This window comes from Protopterus annectens, chromosome 2.part0 (genome assembly GCF_019279795.1).
Source record: "Protopterus annectens isolate FY-2018-M chromosome 2.part0, PAN1.0, whole genome shotgun sequence".
Lineage (NCBI taxonomy): Eukaryota > Metazoa > Chordata > Ceratodontiformes > Protopteridae > Protopterus > Protopterus annectens.
This window is the reverse complement of record NC_056728.1, coordinates 228056785-228073269: the sequence shown is the minus strand read 5'-3', so window position 1 is coordinate 228073269 and position 16485 is coordinate 228056785. Positions and strand designations below refer to the sequence as shown.

The 16485-nt window shown below is 48.1% G+C and overlaps 1 protein-coding gene across 1 annotated transcript in view; it reads right to left on the bottom strand.

Moving 5' to 3' along the window:
- LCMT2 (leucine carboxyl methyltransferase 2) overlaps nucleotides 1–16485 on the bottom strand; it is an 859935-nt gene that overhangs the window by 692770 nt on the left and 150680 nt on the right. The window lies entirely within an intron of this gene.

The following is a 16485-nucleotide window of genomic DNA, read 5'->3' as shown; positions in this document are numbered from 1 at the left end:
CTGTCTCTTTTGGAACTAAAAAGAATCAAGAGTAAGTTCCGGATCCTACTTGCGCTGCGGGGACTTCTTGGATGACTCTTTTTTGTAGCAACAGGATGACCTCTGATGTTGCATGGTCTAGCTGGATAGGTGGTACGTCTGGTAGAGACCGGTTTGTTGGGGGAGTTTGGAAATAAAGGGAATCGGATAACCTCTGGATATTACTGTGTGTATCCAATGATCTTGAGTGATAGCCAGGCATTGGATACAGCGATATACGACCCCCGACTGCCTCCAGAGACGGACAGTCGGGCAACCCTTCAGGGTCGATGGAAGGGACAATCAAATAAATCTTCTCTGTCTCCCTGATGTTGCAGACCTCCTCTGCCGCGAGGGCTGAGTCTTCCATTATATCCTCCCCCTCTGCCTCTGGGGGAGGGTTGACCTTGTGCCTGAGGGAAACCTTTTTGGGATTTGCGGAACCACATTTTCTCTCCTGTATTACCCTTGGGATAGGGTCTGGACAGGAGAGAGAAACGGACTCCAACGGCAGATAAGGTTTTCCCTTCCTGCTCACACCTAGTCAAAGTCTCTTTCTCTTGGAGTCCAAAAAGAGATGAACCATCAAAGGGAACATTAGTGAAGGAAGACTTAAAGGATTCCGTAAAATTACAAAGATGCATCCATGAATGTCTCCTGAGGGATATTCCTGCTGCGGCAACCCTACTCGCTCCATCTGCTGCATATGAGATCAGCCTCATGGAGGAGTTAGCTATGGAAGTAAGGGTGGAGAGCTGCGTAGAAACCTTATCCATGGAACCTAGAGCTACTGAACCCTGGAGGGCGTCTCCTAACTCTTTCAGGAGATCCCTCTGAAGACGAGTAAAACGAGTCAGGTAATTCAGCGATCTTAATGTAAATGCCGCTGAAGAAAAAGTACACTTCCCGTACCTATCCATCAGCCTGGACTCCTTGTTAGGAGGATGGATATTAGAAGACGTCTCAGATAATTCCTTTTTGGTGGCCGCTGCTACCACCATAGCATCAACTGGAACTCCCTTACTAAGGAAGGACTTGTCCTCAGGTGCTGCCAAATTTGTTTGGCCTCCTCAGGATGGCTTCCACTGAATCTGGAGAGGTCCATGCTTTCCGCGATATGACCTCCAAAAGTTAGTCATAAGGCGGCATCACCCAGGAGGTAGACGGTCAGAAACCAAAAGCCTCAAGATACACCGATTCATCCTCAGTAAGGTCAGAGGTCTTCCAATGACCCCTCTGTGTAAGGATTTCTAGGATGTCAGAAAAAGAGACATCTTCAGAGGGGGATCTAGGGGACCCTTCTGATTCCTCTAAATCAGTGTCTGACAAAACAGACTCAGGTGAGTCAACATGTTTCCTCTTACACAGCCTCTTCTGAGGGAGCTCTCCAGTAGGATAATCTGGGGAGGTCTCGGAAGAGGGGGCACCTCCAATGGGGTCTACTTGGGCTTCTGGTTACCTACGCTGTGGGGGTGGCAGGGGGGAAGAGGTTGCTGCCTGCTGCTGGTGGGACACAGGTTCCAATGGAATGGCTTTGGCAGAGGATAAAGCCTTCTCTATAGCTTTGAAAGCCTTCCCCCCGCTCCGAAGAAGACCTCCGCTCCAGGGGGGTGGATAGTCGACTACTAGCTAAAGGGAACGGCTTTGAAGCAGAAGTGGGAGCTGAGTTGAGTTGAGCTGAGGATCCAAGAGGGAGAGTCAGTTCCGACAAGAACCCAGGGTGACTGTCCCCCTCGGAGTCGACACGAGAGCATCGGCTCCCAGATCCCTTGGCTCCAGACTGAGCCATCGAGGATAGAGTAATTGGCTCAGAGGAAAAAGTTTGAATTCCTGGAACAGAAGGGTCCAAGACAGAGGAACCTGAAGTAATAGGCTCAGAGAGCAAAGCAGTCGGAGGAGGAAGAGTAGTCGGTAAGGGGGTCGGCTCCGAGACCTTTGGGTCTGGAGGGGCCAATTTTCTAGCCAGAGCTGGATCCGAAAGCAACCTCTTCACTACCCTCTCGATGTCCTCATCTGATAGATTTCTGGAGGATCTGGTGGAGACAGAAGGAGACCTCCTTCTCTCCAAAATAGGAGATCTCAATGTAGGAGATACAGTCTCAATGTTAGGCAAAATTTTCGGTACCGAAGATTGTCCCGGAACCGATGAAATTGACGGCAATGAAATAGATGATGCTGAGTTGGAACCGGAACTTCTTGGCTCCGACACTTTAGTCTTTTTTGTCGGCTCCGAAGCCAGGGCTGATGATTTTCTCTGAGGATTTTGGAGGTGCCTGACCAAGTTCCAGCTGTTCCTGGAAGGAACTGGTCATGAGACCCCTTGTCAATGAATTTTCTTTTTCTCTCATTTAAAACTCTAGTGCTAAATGCATGACAGAAGGTGCAGGGTTCCTGTAAATGGGCTTCACCAAGGCAATATATGCAACTGGTGTTGCTGTCTGTAAGAGACATTTTCTGAGCACACCTATCACACTTTTTGAACCCCGAAGAGCGATGATCCTTATCTTTATCTTTTGACATTGCGAGAAACTAAGACAAAAAAGATAACAATAGTAAATATATTAACTACAATAATAGTGCTAAATGCATGACAGAAGGTGCAGGGTTCCTGTAAATGGGCTTCACCAAGGCAATATATGCAACTGGTGTGGCTGTCTGTAAGAGACATTTTCTGAGCACACCTATCACACTTTTTGAACCACGAAGAGCGATGATCCTTATCTTTATCTTTTGACATTACGAGAAACTAAGACAAAAAAGATAACAATAGTAAATATATTAACTACAAAAATAGTGAGAAGAGAAGGAGATAACTTTTTTTTAAAACAGTCACACAGACACAGACAGGGAGGAAAGGCCCTCTAACTTAAACGGGCACTACGGCCCTCTAACTTAAACCGGCTGTACAGTCCTAAGGGGGGATTAGGGGATGAAGAACTTTCACACAACAGACAAACTATATATATATATACATATATACGGGTCTAGGTTACAACGTCGACAGATGGGAAGACCGACAGCGAAATCACCGACGCGAGAAGATCGACGGATGAAAACACCGACGCGGAGAACACCGAGATGGGGAAAGGATGTGTAGGTATGCGGTAGTGACGGACGTTAGGGTGCGAGTAAGGTAAGTGTGCGATGTTGGCAGTCTGTAGGGGTAGGGGTGTGTTAAGTGAGTTAGGGTTAGGGCGCGAGTTAGGTAAGGGTGCAGTAGTGAATGTTTTGGGTTAGGGGCGGGTTAAGTGAGTTAGAGTTAGGCCGAAGTTAGGTAAGGGTGCAGTAGTGAATGTTTTGGGTTAGGGCGGGTTAAGTGAGTTAGGGTTAGGCGGGTTAGGTAAGGGTGCAGTAGTGAATTTGTTTGGGTTAGGGCGGGTTAAGTGAGTTAGGGTCAGGAGGCCGGGTTAGCTTAGTGTGCGATAGTGACGGACCTTAGGGTTAGGGTTTCGTTAGGGTAGTGGATAGTTGTGTATGTAAGGTTTAGTGTTTGTTTGTTAGGATTTAGGTGTGCTTGTGTTGTGTGTGTGGTTTTGGTCAGGAATTTGTTTTGTTTATTGGTTGTTGTGATGATGTGTTGAGTGTGTGTGGTGTCATGTTTGTGAGCTGTCGATGATGTGGTGTCGGTGATGTAGTTGTCGATGTTGTGTGCTGTCGGTGTTATAACCTAGAACCATATATACATATATATATATATATATATATATATATATATATATATATATATATATATATATATATATATACACACACACACACACACACACTATAGAAAAAGTAGGAAATGACTAAATATAGTAAAAAATCGTTTTACTTAGCCAACGAGCCAGTAAGACACAACCTTGAAGCTTTCTTTTGCGGCAAACGAGATCTGGGGATTTGCCGTGAGGCACCATGAGATAGGGCCTAGCCTCAAGCCAGTAAAAGCTCTCGAGCTTTAGTATCGGCCGAGTCGGAGCTGAATATTGGCTCCGAACCCATCCAGCAAGAATTACGGTGAGATAGGACTACATAACATTGAATATTTGTGATCAGTACTGAGTAAAGAAAAGGGGTAGAGTGACACAGTACAAAAAGTTTGAGGAAAAGGTCAAATGAGCACCTTGGGGATCAACCATTCAAAGCACACATTCAAGCAGCATCAGAAAGTTCCTGGAAAGGAAAGCCTACCTCTTTAGTGGTGACATCAAAATCTGCAACAGACTGGATACTGTGTGTTGGTCATTAGTCTTGTAAAACCTTAGCAAAGACCTGAGATCATCCACAGAAAAGTAAACAGTATTCCAGAGGGGTGATAAAAAATGTCAAACACTGCACTCAAGACAGTAGTATGCATGAAACACCCTGGGGTAATCCAGGCTGAGAAACTGGATTTGGTTATGCAACATTCTCACCACAGGGAAGAAAAGTACAGTTGTGTACACCTACCATAAATGTAGATGTTAGAGTGTCTTCACTGTTGCAGTCATAACTGTAGGGTGCTCCTGCCGGCAGGCAGCCCGAGGTCGGCCAGAATCCCAAAGTCTGGGTCCGGCGTTGGCTGTATAAGCTAGTATCCTGACGTCAGTACGCCTTGGTACATAGCCCTCAGCCGACGCCATCTTCTCCAGCCTTTCTTGCCCTAGATGTCAGAAGTCCCCAACAAATCAAAAATGAATCCAACAAGGAAACACAAATACACCACAAATAAGAGAGAAGGGGATAGGAGGGAGGAAACCCGACTGCAACAGTGAAGACACTCGAACATCTACATTTATGGTAGGTGTACACAACTGTACTATGTTCTTTGTGTTTCACTGTTGCAGTCATAACTGTAGGGTGGAATCCCAAAGCAGTGTAGAGGAGGAGGCTTTAGATAGAAGAAGGAGGCAAGAATACCCTGCAAGACAGCAGAGGCAAAGCCTGCCCTAGACTTAGAAAACAAGGGAGATTGTAGTGCTTGGAAAAAGTATGCACAGAACTCCAAGTGGCAGCTTCCAAGATATCCTTGGTAGGGACTCCTCTGAGGAAAGCTGTAGAAGTAGCAGCTGCTCTAGTAGAATGACTTCTAATGGTCCCTGGAAACTGTTTCCCATGATGAGTGTAACAAAATCTGATTCCATAAGCAATCCATTTGGAAATAGTTTGTTTAGAAATAGGTTTTCCAAGAGAACTGGAGGCAAAGGAAACAAACAATTGGTTAGACTTTCTGAAATCTTTAGTCTTGTCCAAGTAAAATCGTAACTGTCTGTGCACATCCAATGAATGCAAAATCCTTTCCCTTTATTTTGAGGATTTGGAAAGAAAGTAGGAAGGTGAATTGTCTGATTTAAAGCCACTTTCAAATCACCTTAGGCATGAAAGTAGGATTGGTCCTCAAGGATACTCTGTCCTGATGGAAAATAAGGTATGGTTCCACAGCCATGAGCTTGCAACTCTGAGACCCTTCTGGCAGAGGTCAATGCTAGCAAAAGAACAGTCTTCCAGGATAGAAACTTAATATCTGAAGATGCAGCAGGCTCAAAAGGAGGCAAAGTAAGTTTTTCTAAAACATAATTAAGATCCCAGGCAGGGACAGGAGGGGTCCTTGGAGGCCGCAAATTTTAGCCCCTCTCAAGAACTGCTTCACCAAAGGATGAAAAAACAGGAGGATCAGAACTGTAATGCAGAGATAGCAGAAGCATGTATCTTAATGGAAGAAAAGGAAAGTCCTTTAGATAAAAGTTCGAAAGGTAAAGCAAAATAGAGGAGAGATCAGGAACCTGAGGATCAGAGCCTCAGTCCTGCATCCAAATAGAAAACCTCTTCCATTTAGAGGCATAGGATTTCCTAGTGCTAGGCCGTCTAGCTTCCAAAAGAACATCCAAAACTTGTTTGGGAAGACTAGAGGAAATCAAATTCCTTTGAAGAGCCAAGCTGCCAGGCAAAGGGTCTTGAGATTGGAATGTAGTAACTGACCCTGATGCTGGGACAGAAGTGAAGGGTTCAGTGGGAGAATCCAAGGAGGCCCCGAGAACAGGAGCTTCAAGGTTGGATACCAAAACTGTCGAGGCCAATTTGGAGCAATCAAGATGAGGAACTTGGGCTTGTCCTGTTTTATCTTCAGTAGTACCGAGGCAGAGGAAGAGGAGGGAAGGCATATGCTGAAAGGCTTCTCCAGCTGAAGGACAGGGCATCCACTCTCCATGCTGTTTTGTGGAAGGACCTGGTGCAAAAGCGAGGTAGCTGATGATTGAGATGGGATGCAAACAGATCTATCTGGGGACATCCCCAAACTGCAGTAATCCTGTTGAACAAGTTGGTGTCTAGCATCCATTCGTGAGGATCTGAAATGTTTCTGCTCAGGCTGTCTGCTAAGAGATTCTGTTTTCCTGGAATGAATTGAGCCTGGAGATGCAGATTCAAATTTAGAGCTGTGTCCCATAAACCCATAGCTAGTCTGCAAAGGGGGTATGAATGAGAACCCCCCTGCTTGTTGATGTACCACATGACCGTGGTATTGTCTGTGTGAATTAGCAGAGGCCCTGGTTGTAAAAGGTTTTTGAAGGCTAAAAGAGCATTTTGAACTGCCAACATTTCCTTCAGATTGATGTGCCAGTGAAGATGGTCCTTTGTCCAGGTTCCCTGCTGGCAATTGTCTAGAAAGTGTGCTCCCCAAGCATAATCCGAGGCGTCCGTGGTTAGGATTTGAGTAGGTTGAGGGAGACGAAAAGGTTTTCCTTCGTTTAAAGTGCAAGCCCTGGACCACCAGAGGAACTCCTTCTGGAGGCAGGGGATCAGAGGAATCAGAATATCCAGATCGTGGTAATGCTGTGACCATACACTTTTCAGATACCATTGAAGCTTTCTCATGTGAAGCCTTGCGTTTGGAATCAACAGAATGCAGGAAGCCATGTAGCCCAGAGCCTTCAGGAATTTCCTTGCAGTGAGCTGAGATAGAGTTGCCAAGGTGTTGAAAGTAGAAGCCAGCTGAGTTTGTTTTTCTGGAGTGAGGTAGGCCCTTTGTAAGGTTGTATTTAAGAGGGCTCCCAAGAATACCATTTGTTGAGAAGGGATCAAATGTGACTTTTTTAAGTTCACTGAGAATCCCAGTAGTAGGAGAAGACGTTGAACAAAGTCCAGATGTTGAAGGAGAAGATCTTTGCTATCTGCCTGAATAAGGCAGTCGTCCAAATAGGGGTAAATCTGGATCCCCTGAAGTCTGCAGTAAGCCACTACTGGTGCCAGGCACTTGGTGAAGACTCTGGGTGCAGTAGATAAACCAAAGGGCAGAACAGAGAATTGAAAGTGTCTCGAACCTGCCTTGAACCTGAGGAATTTCCTGCGTTCTTGTCTGATAGGGATATGCAAATAGGCTTCCTTTAAGTCCAATGTCACCATCCAGGCGTCCTGAGAGAGCATTGGAATTAGCTGTTGCAGAGTAAGCATCTTGAACTTTGGAATTTCCAAAAGGTGTTTAACACAGAAAGGTCCAGAATAGGTCTCCATGAGTTTTGTTTTCTGGGAACCAGAAACAGCCTTGAATAAAACCCTTTTCCCAGAGAGTGGAACAGGCTCTATGGCTCTCATGGCCAGAAGAGCATCCACTTGAGTTAAGGCCTCTGACCATTGAAGTTTTGGCAGATCTGGCCAACCGTGAGTCCTTGGCAAAGTGTGAAAGTGGAACTTGTAACCTTTTAAAATCACGTCCAATACCCATCTGTCCTGGGTAATATGAGTCCAATTTCTGTAAAAAAGAGACAGTTTTCCTCCGAGAGGGGCGTCCAGGTAAAGGGGTTCTGAAGCCCAACCGAGAGAGTCATTGAGTTTGCTTTTTTTCAGATTGGGATCTGTCTTCTCCCCTTCTAGGTGAAGAAGCAGTCCATTGTCTAGATCTTTAAGAGGTCTGGCCTTGACCACGACCTCTGGAGCATCTATATCTTCCCCTTTGAGGCCTGTCAGACGTGGGAAAGGACCAATTTTTAGAGGGCCAATTCCTGGAAAATCTAGGAGGCTGAACTTGCAAGAAATCTTTTACAGTCTGCATGGATTTTGCCTTTTCTTCCATCTTTTTAATAACTTCCTCAGCCTTAGAACCAAAAAGAACATCTTGTTGAACAGGGGCATCTAATAACTTAGCCTTAACCTGTTCAGGTAAACTTTGTTCATGAAGCCAGGCATGTCTCCTAATCACAGTACCAGAGGCAGCAGCCCTGCAAGAAGCATCCAAAGCATCAAAACCACAATGTAAGCTATGCTTGTTAACCTGTTCAGTAGCATGCAAAACATCCTGAAGTTCCTTATCCTCTGCACAAGCAGGATGGGAAGCAAACTTTTGCTTTAAAACAGACAAAAGAAATTGCTGATATTTAAACATATGAAACTGGCAATTTAAAGCCCTTACAGACAGGGTAGCAGAAGTATATACCTTTTTGCCCCACCTGTCTAAAGCACGAGAATCCTTCTCAGAGGGAATAGGATTTTTAGAAGTAGCAACCTTAGCAGCCTTAGAGCCCTGAGAAATAGTTTCAGGATCTGCAGAAGGGTTTTTAAATAAAAATAAATGAGAGTCAGGAACCCTATAAAATCTATCAGGCTTAGAAGGAGCAGGAGGCATGGAATCAGGATTCAAATTAGCCTCAGAAAAAGCATCATCTACAATGTCCAAGACAGGAGGGATAATTAAAGGCCTATGCTGAGGAAGAAGAAGAAATTCTCTAAGCCTCTTTTTGGAAGTAGAATATTCCTGTCCTTCCCAATGAAAATGTTCCCTCATCTCATGCAAGGTTTCCCCAAAAGAAAAATCCTCAGGCGGAGAGGCCGAGGGCAAAGAATCCTCAGCATCCGAATCCTCATAAGGGGGAAAGGAATAGTCCTGAGCAGAGGAAGAAAAAGAAGATACAGAAGCCTGGTCAGAGGAATCCAGAGTAACATCCTGTCGAGGCCTTTTCTCAGGAGGGGGGTGAGAACCCCTAATCATTGTAAGCAAATCTTCAGCCATCCTCAATAATTGTTTTGTGTCTTGGGAGTGGATTCAGAAGCAGCTTGAGCTGAAACTTTAGACTTAGTAGGAGTCTTTGTCTTTGCCTTTGCCTTTGAAATAGTGATATGAGTAGGCCTGAAAACCCCTCAGAAGCCGGTACCTGCACAGCGGTTCCGACCCATCTGAAGGAGCGTCGAAGGTCCTGCTGCAGATAAAATAGTGGGCCTTGATGGCTCCCATGGGAGTCCGATCGCCATCGGTTCAGAAGTGGCGGACGACAGGGGCTGCAAAAGCGCCTCACTGACGACAGCCGAACCGGACGCTGGCTCCAGCTGCAACGAGTCCTGTTTGGACCTCGGAGGCCTGTCTTTGTCTTTGCGGTTCTTTTGAACTCCGTAGTGTCCGACATTCTGTAATTGAAGCGTCTGCCAAAATAATTTAAAGCCCAATCGTACCGCGCTTGATAGTACGAGAGTTGAACCTGGCACAGAACCGACAACAAGAAACGTTGTGGTCAGGGCCTAAGCAAGGTAGACAGTAAGAGTGGAAATCTTTATGAGGTATTTGTTTCCACACGCTATACAATTATTAACTTTTTCTGACATCGGAGGAACAAGAAAAAGATTCCCCAACGGGGTACTTAGCTTTGAGAAGAGAAGTAAGAACTTTGGACCGACAACAACCAAATACGCTGTTCGAAAATCGCCAACCAACGTTTTGCGAGCTGCTTTCCACCGCACGGCAAGAAAGACTGGAGAAGATGGCGTCGGCTGAGGGCTATGTACCAAGGCGTACTGACGTCAGGATACTAGCTTATACAGCCGACGCCGGACCCAGACTTTGGGATTCTGGCCGACCTCGGGCTGCCTGCCGGCAGGAGCACCCTACAGTTATGACTGCAACAGTGAAACACGAAGAACATCTGTGGATTGTAGAAGGTACAGAAAAAAACTTGTTTTGTTTCCACTCAAAGGTAGAGCTCTCAAGTGATATCAGGCATCTATTGCACATTGCTATCCTCCACTTCAGCAATATTAGATTTTTATATTCTCAGTGCTGGTTGCCAATAAAGCTGCTCCATCTTAAACTTTAAATATTTTTTCCCTTATAGTTTATCTTTTGGTTACTTGATACCAAAGTGCATTATTCATTCATAATGTTATGTTTATTTAAATGTTTATTTATACATGAAAATGTTTTAAATTCAATTATTAACTTGTGACTGGATAATTTTTGGGCAAGATGTAGATATGCCTGCTTTAAAACCTTACATTGTTTAAATGTTTGCCACTCTGATGAAGTCTGAGATAAGTGTACAGACAGAAATGTTAAACAGAAGTCTGTGCGCTAATGACTTTGTTTTTGGTGGTTTGTTTTCTTTTTTCTATGTTTTTTCTAGTACACTTGCCATGTTTATTCATTATTTGGTTGACTCAGTAAACGTGCTCCAGAGGAATACGCACACAGAATAGCAGGGTCTATAGTGGAAATTATGTAAAAAGACACTAAAGCAACTCAGTGCATTGCTCCTAGAAGACAGAAGATAAAGATTGGAATATGACAATGACAGTCAAATTTCTACAGAGGCGACGTGAATAAGAAGTTATGCACTCACCATAACATTCCATCTGAGTAGGTATCTTCATTTGTCTGCAACCTTTGGGATACGGATCCGATCTCGGATCCGAGCCCGCAACTTCTATCACAGCATAGATCCGAGCTCCTAGCTCCTCCTTTTACCCATAATCCCCTGCCAACCCTGACTGCCCTCAGATCAAGTTTGCCCCATAGCACAGCTAGTACTGTGTCCCAGAGGGAACTAATCTAAAGAACCCCAAGTAGGATCATTTTGGTCAGTGGGAAGGAGGGGGGATGGTTGCAGACAAAAGATACCTACTCAGATGGAACGTTATGGTGAGTACATAACTTCTTAATCTGAAGTAGGACTTCATTTGTCAGCAACCTTTGGGACAGAGTCCCCAGCTACCTAAATCTTGGGTGGCCTTCATGGAAGGATATTCCGGAGCACTGCAGAGCCAAAAGACGCCGTACCTTGGGAGACAATATCTACTTTGTAGTGGCTGATAAAGGAATGAGATGAAGCCCAAGTGGCTGCGGAACAAATGTCATCCAGAGAAACTCTAGCCTTGAAAGCAGCCGATGTAGCAATGGCCCTTGTAGAATGAGCACGGACTCCCTGAGGTGCAGGCCTTCCCGAGCTCTGATATGCTAAGAGAATACAACTAGATATCCATCGGGAGAGGGTAACCTTAGAAACCGCCTTGCCAAAGTTGTTTTTGGCAAAGGAGACAAACAACTGATCGGATTGCCTATGACCAGTAGTTCGAGGAGTATAAAAACGTAGTTGTCTGCACACGTCTAAAGAGTGCAGCTTATACTCTCCTTTGTTTTGATAGTTGGAGAAGAATACTGGAAGATTAATAGACTGATTAATGTTAGCTTCCGACGATACCTTAGGTAGGAAGGACGGATTGATCCTGAGGCGAACTCTGTCTGGGTGGAAGACCAAATATGGTGGTTTGACACAGAGAGCCTGGAGTTCTGAGACCCTCTTGGCTGAAGTTATGGCCACCAAAAAGGCCGTTTTCCAAGAGAGGTATTTAAGATCAACAGTGGCCGCCGGCTCGAAAGGGGGGCTAGTCAAGGCCTGTAAAACTAGAGATAAATCCCATGGGGGTACCACCTCCTTGACCGGGGGCCTGAGAGGAAGGTACCCTTAAGGAAGGTCTTACACAGTTTGGAAGTAATAAGCGGGCCTGACTCCTGACCTACATGGTAGTGTGAAATTGCTGCAAGTTGCACTTTGACCGTGGAAGAACTAGCCCCCTGGTGAAAGAGAAGATAGAAAATCTACGCTACCGGCGCCGTGAAAGGATCTAAATGACAGTGCTCCGCCCAAATGGAAAAATGTTTCCATTAACTCCGATAAACCCTTCTGGTGGAGGGCTTGTGAGCTGCTACTAGGATGGCTTTGACTGGAGATGAAATTCCAGGAGTCCTTATCAGGAGTGGAACTGGAGCAACCAAGCCGTCAGCTTTAGGTTGGCCAGGTTCGGGGTTGGAAGACCCAGGGGGTGTGAAATGAGATCCGGAAGGGGATTCAGCATCCAGGGCGGATGAATCAGGTGAGACCATAGGTAAGGGAACCATGTCTGACGAGGCCAGAATGGGGCAATGAGGGTCATCTTGCTCCCCAACTGACTGGCTTTCTGCAATAGTTTCAACATCAGGGGCAGAGGCGGGTAAGCATAAAGCAGACCGGGAGGCCAAGCATGAACTAGAGTCTCTCGGGGACTCCCCAGAAGGGGGGATCAGAATGAAGTAATCGTTGCATTTGGTATTTGAGAGAGAGGCAAAAAGATCGCAACAAGGTCGCCCCCATCGGGAAAATATTTGCTCTGCCACTAGAGGATTGAGAGACCAATCGTAAGGAGTCAGGATAGTATGACTGAGCCTGTCCGCTAATATGTTGGACCGTCCTGGAATGTGCGTTGCGATGAGAAAGCGGTTGGTGGATATCGCCCATTCCCACACTCTCATGGCCTCGCGGCAGAGTGGGTAAGACCTGGTTCCCCCCTGTTTGTTGATGTACCAGACGACTGACATGTTGTCCGTCTGTACCGCAATCGTCCCCACTGTAAGAGGGTTGTGAAGCGCTTGAAACGTCAAAAGCACCGCCGTCATCTCCAGGACGTTGATATGCAAAGAGGTCTCTATGTCGTTCCATGTGCCTTGGACTGTTCTGCCCAAATAGTGCCCCCCCACCCCAGGCGAGAAGCGTCCATGGTCACTGTGGCGACTGGCGGAGGCAGTGAGAAGGGGCGTCCCGTGTGGAGATTGGAGGACTGGAGCCACCACCCGAGCGACCTTTTGCAAACCCTGCTTCGGGAGATGGGATGAGACAGGGGATTGCAAGATAGGGACCATTGTACCTGGAGGGTCCATTGTATGACCCTCATATTCAACCGGGCCAATGGCAGCAGAGGAATTGCTGCCGCCATGGACCCTAGAGCCCTCAGGACCAATTCCGCCGAAGGAGCTTGAAGTTGAAGGATGGCCTGCACATGCAACCTCAGGTTCTGAAGCCGATCTGGAGTCAAGAAAACAAGCATCAGTCTGGAGTCCAACCTCGTCCCTATGAAATCCAATACTTGTGTAGGAGCCAGGAAGGATTTGGCCGTGTTGAAGGTCAACCCTAAGAGTGGAGCCAGATTGAGGAAATAATCCCTACATGAGCAAAGAAGATGCCTTGTTGGGGCGGTAAGGAGCCAGTCGTCCAGGTACAGAAAGACCTGAATTCCTTGGAGTCTCAGGTGGGCCGCTATTGCTGCCAAGACCTTGGTGAACACCCTGGGGGCTGAGGTGAGACTGAAGGGAAGGGCCCTGAACTGGAAATGACTGGCTCCCAGCCGGAAGCGGAGAAACCTCCTGGAGCGTCTGTCCACGAGAATATGATAGTACGCATCCTTGAGGTCTATTGAGAACATCCAGTCGTTCTCCCGTAGTAGTGGGAGGATAGATTGCAGAGTGACCATCCGGAACTTTACTTTTGGTACTGCCAGGTTCAAGAGAGAGAAGTCCAAGATGGGCCTCATGTCCCCCGTCTTTTTTGGCACCAGAAATAACCTGGAGTAAAACCCTGATCCGTGCTGATCTGGGGGGACGGGCTGGATGGCTCTTTTTTGTAAGAGCTGCTGAATTTCTGCAGCCACCGCCTCCCTCTGATTGGGTGGCACATCGGGGAGGCTTCTGATTCTAGGGGTTACAAGAAAGGGAATTTGGTATCCTCTGGATATAACACGAAGCACCCAGCGATCCATTGTTATGGACTCCCACATTGCTAGGTGTCTCGAAAAACGTCTCCCGACTGCCTCCAGAGTGGAGCAGCTGGGTAACCCCTCAGGGGTTCTGCGTGGGCCTCTCAGAGAAAGGTTCTCTGGACCCAAAGTTCCTGGGACCCCCTCTGCCTCTAGGGCGGTGTCCTCCCTGTCCTCCTCTGCCACGAGAGGACTGATTGTCCGGAGCAGACTGGGACTGATGCGATTTCCGGAACCACATCTTCTTCTGACTCTTTTGGTTCTTGGTAAAGGACGTCTGGGGAGCAGAGAAGCGGACTCCGATGGCAGACAACGTCTTCCTCGCTCTGGACAAGGGTGTCGCAAACGGTTCTGCCAAACAATGCAGAACCATCAAAAGGGGCATTCGCAAATGATGCCTTAAAGGGTTCCGAGAAGTCACAATGTCGGAGCCAGGCTTGCCTCCTCATGACCAGCCCAACTCTGCCTGCTCTAGCGGCTCCCTCAGTGGCGTGAGACAAGAGCCACATAGAGGTGTTGGAAATAGAACTTAGGGTGGACATTCGGGAGGAGTACAGTTACTTGTCCCCTTCCGACATGGACCCCGGGGGGAAGCAGCGTATTCTTTGATTACATCCCGCTGCATCCGAATGACGTGTGCCATATAGTTCATGGCCCTCAAGGAGAAGGTCACTGAACTGAATGCCCGCTTCCCAAGGCGGTCCATCGAGCGAGACTCCTTGCTCGGCGGATGAACCGTGGGGCTCTCCTGAGCCAACTCTCTCTTGGTGGCTGCCGCCACCAACATGGCATCCACAGGGGGACCTCTGTTCCAATGGGTTCTGACGGGGGGCTCAAAATTTTGTCCGGGCGCTTGGGAACAGGCTCTACAGTGTCCGGCTCCCTCCAAGCCCTAGTGGCTATAAGATCCACTAAGGGGTCAGGGGGAGGGGACACCCAAGAGGCAGATGGCCCTGCCTCAAACGCCTCTAGAAATACGGACTCGGAGGAAGCCTTGGGGGCAGACCATCTCCCCCTGATTCTGAGCATTTCCATGATGTCTCCAAAGGAGACATCCTTGGGGAGTGACCTTGGGGAGCCTTCCCCTTCATCAAAGTCCGTATCCTCAGTGAGGGACTCAGGGGAGTCCACGTGCCTCTTTGTGCACTTCGACTTGCGAGGAACCTCCTCGGGGGGGCTGTCCGAGGAGTCCTCACCAGCAATATCCTGTTCCAATGGAACACCTAGAGGCACTGAAGCAGGCTGTCCCGAAGGCCGAGTGAGGGGAGCCAGGACCAGCTGAGAGGGAGTGCAGGGGGGAGCCGAAGCCAGGACCGGGGGCCTGGATGCACTCAACAGCACCCTCTCCACCACCGCGAAAGCCGAGGGGGAGCCGCTCTGACGGATCCGAGATCCGACTCCCATTCTGATCTGAGGCGGGGATCGGACCCAGAGCCGAGACTATCCGATCCGAAGGACCCGCTCGCTCCGACCGGGACAGGGCCAAGAGCACTCCGAGTCCCTCGGATCCGAAGCTCGGCCCACGGCTCTGAGAGGTCAGATCCGACAAACTCAAGAGAATAGTCGGAGCCGAAGTGCCCAGCACTGTCGGCTCCGACCCACCCCCAGATCCAACGCGGCTCGGCTCCGACAGCTCCGAACCCGGGAGGCGGGTCGGAGAAGAAGCTATAGGAGCGAAAAAAGGGGTAGAGCTCCCCCCCCGGAGGGGGGGGGCAAGAGCACTCGCATCTGGGCCTGGATGAACCTCCTCATCATCCGGTCCATGTCTGCATCTGACATACTGAATGTGGACCTCGAGGAGGCCACCGAGGCAGGCCTGGAGTGCCGCCTCGATGACCTCGACGGGGACCGGGTCACCTCCTCCTCGGGTCCTGGTGAGAAGCAAGGGATCGGATCCATGGAGGAGGCAAACCAGAAACCCTGGAGGGAGAAGCCCACTTGGCAGGCGGGGCCAAGGAGGAGTCCTCGGCCCGCCGCTTAAAGTGCTTCTCCCTCCGCTTCTCTTTCCTGGCCTCCCTCACCTCCGAAGCCACAGTGGGAGGTTGAGTCCCAGTCGGAGGGAGGGGGGCAGGAGTGGCCGTTACCGAAGACTGGGCAATGGTCACAGAAGTACCGGAGGCCGGAGCCGGGTCTGGGGGCAAAAGGCCCGCCAGAACCAGCTTCGACCTCCGATCCTTAAGTGCCCTGGGGTTGAACGCAGTGCAAATCGCGCAACCCGAAGAGAGGTGTTCAACCCCAAGGCACCTAATGCACTGAGTGTGGCCATCAGCCGGTGAAAGCTTGTGACCACACTCGGTGCATTTTGAAAAAATGGCTTTAGGGGCCTCCGACATCCCTGAAAGTAAAACACACTCACTAAGCCCCTACACACTATACACACACACACACACACACACACACACACACACACACACACACACACACACACACACACACACACACACTGCGACCAGCAAGGGCAGGGAGGAAAAATAAATTAAAATTCAAGCTAATTTAAGCTAAAAAAAGAAGAGAAATTAGCGTTAAGGGGAAACCTAAACACACACACACAGACAGTCGTTTAAAGAAATACAAGAAAAAGTTGAAAACTGTTTTTCTCACAGAATCACCAAGAGCTCTGGAATCTAGCTGTTGCTTGAAGAGAGGCAAACTAGATCTGAGGTCAGTCAGGGTTGGCAGGGGATTATG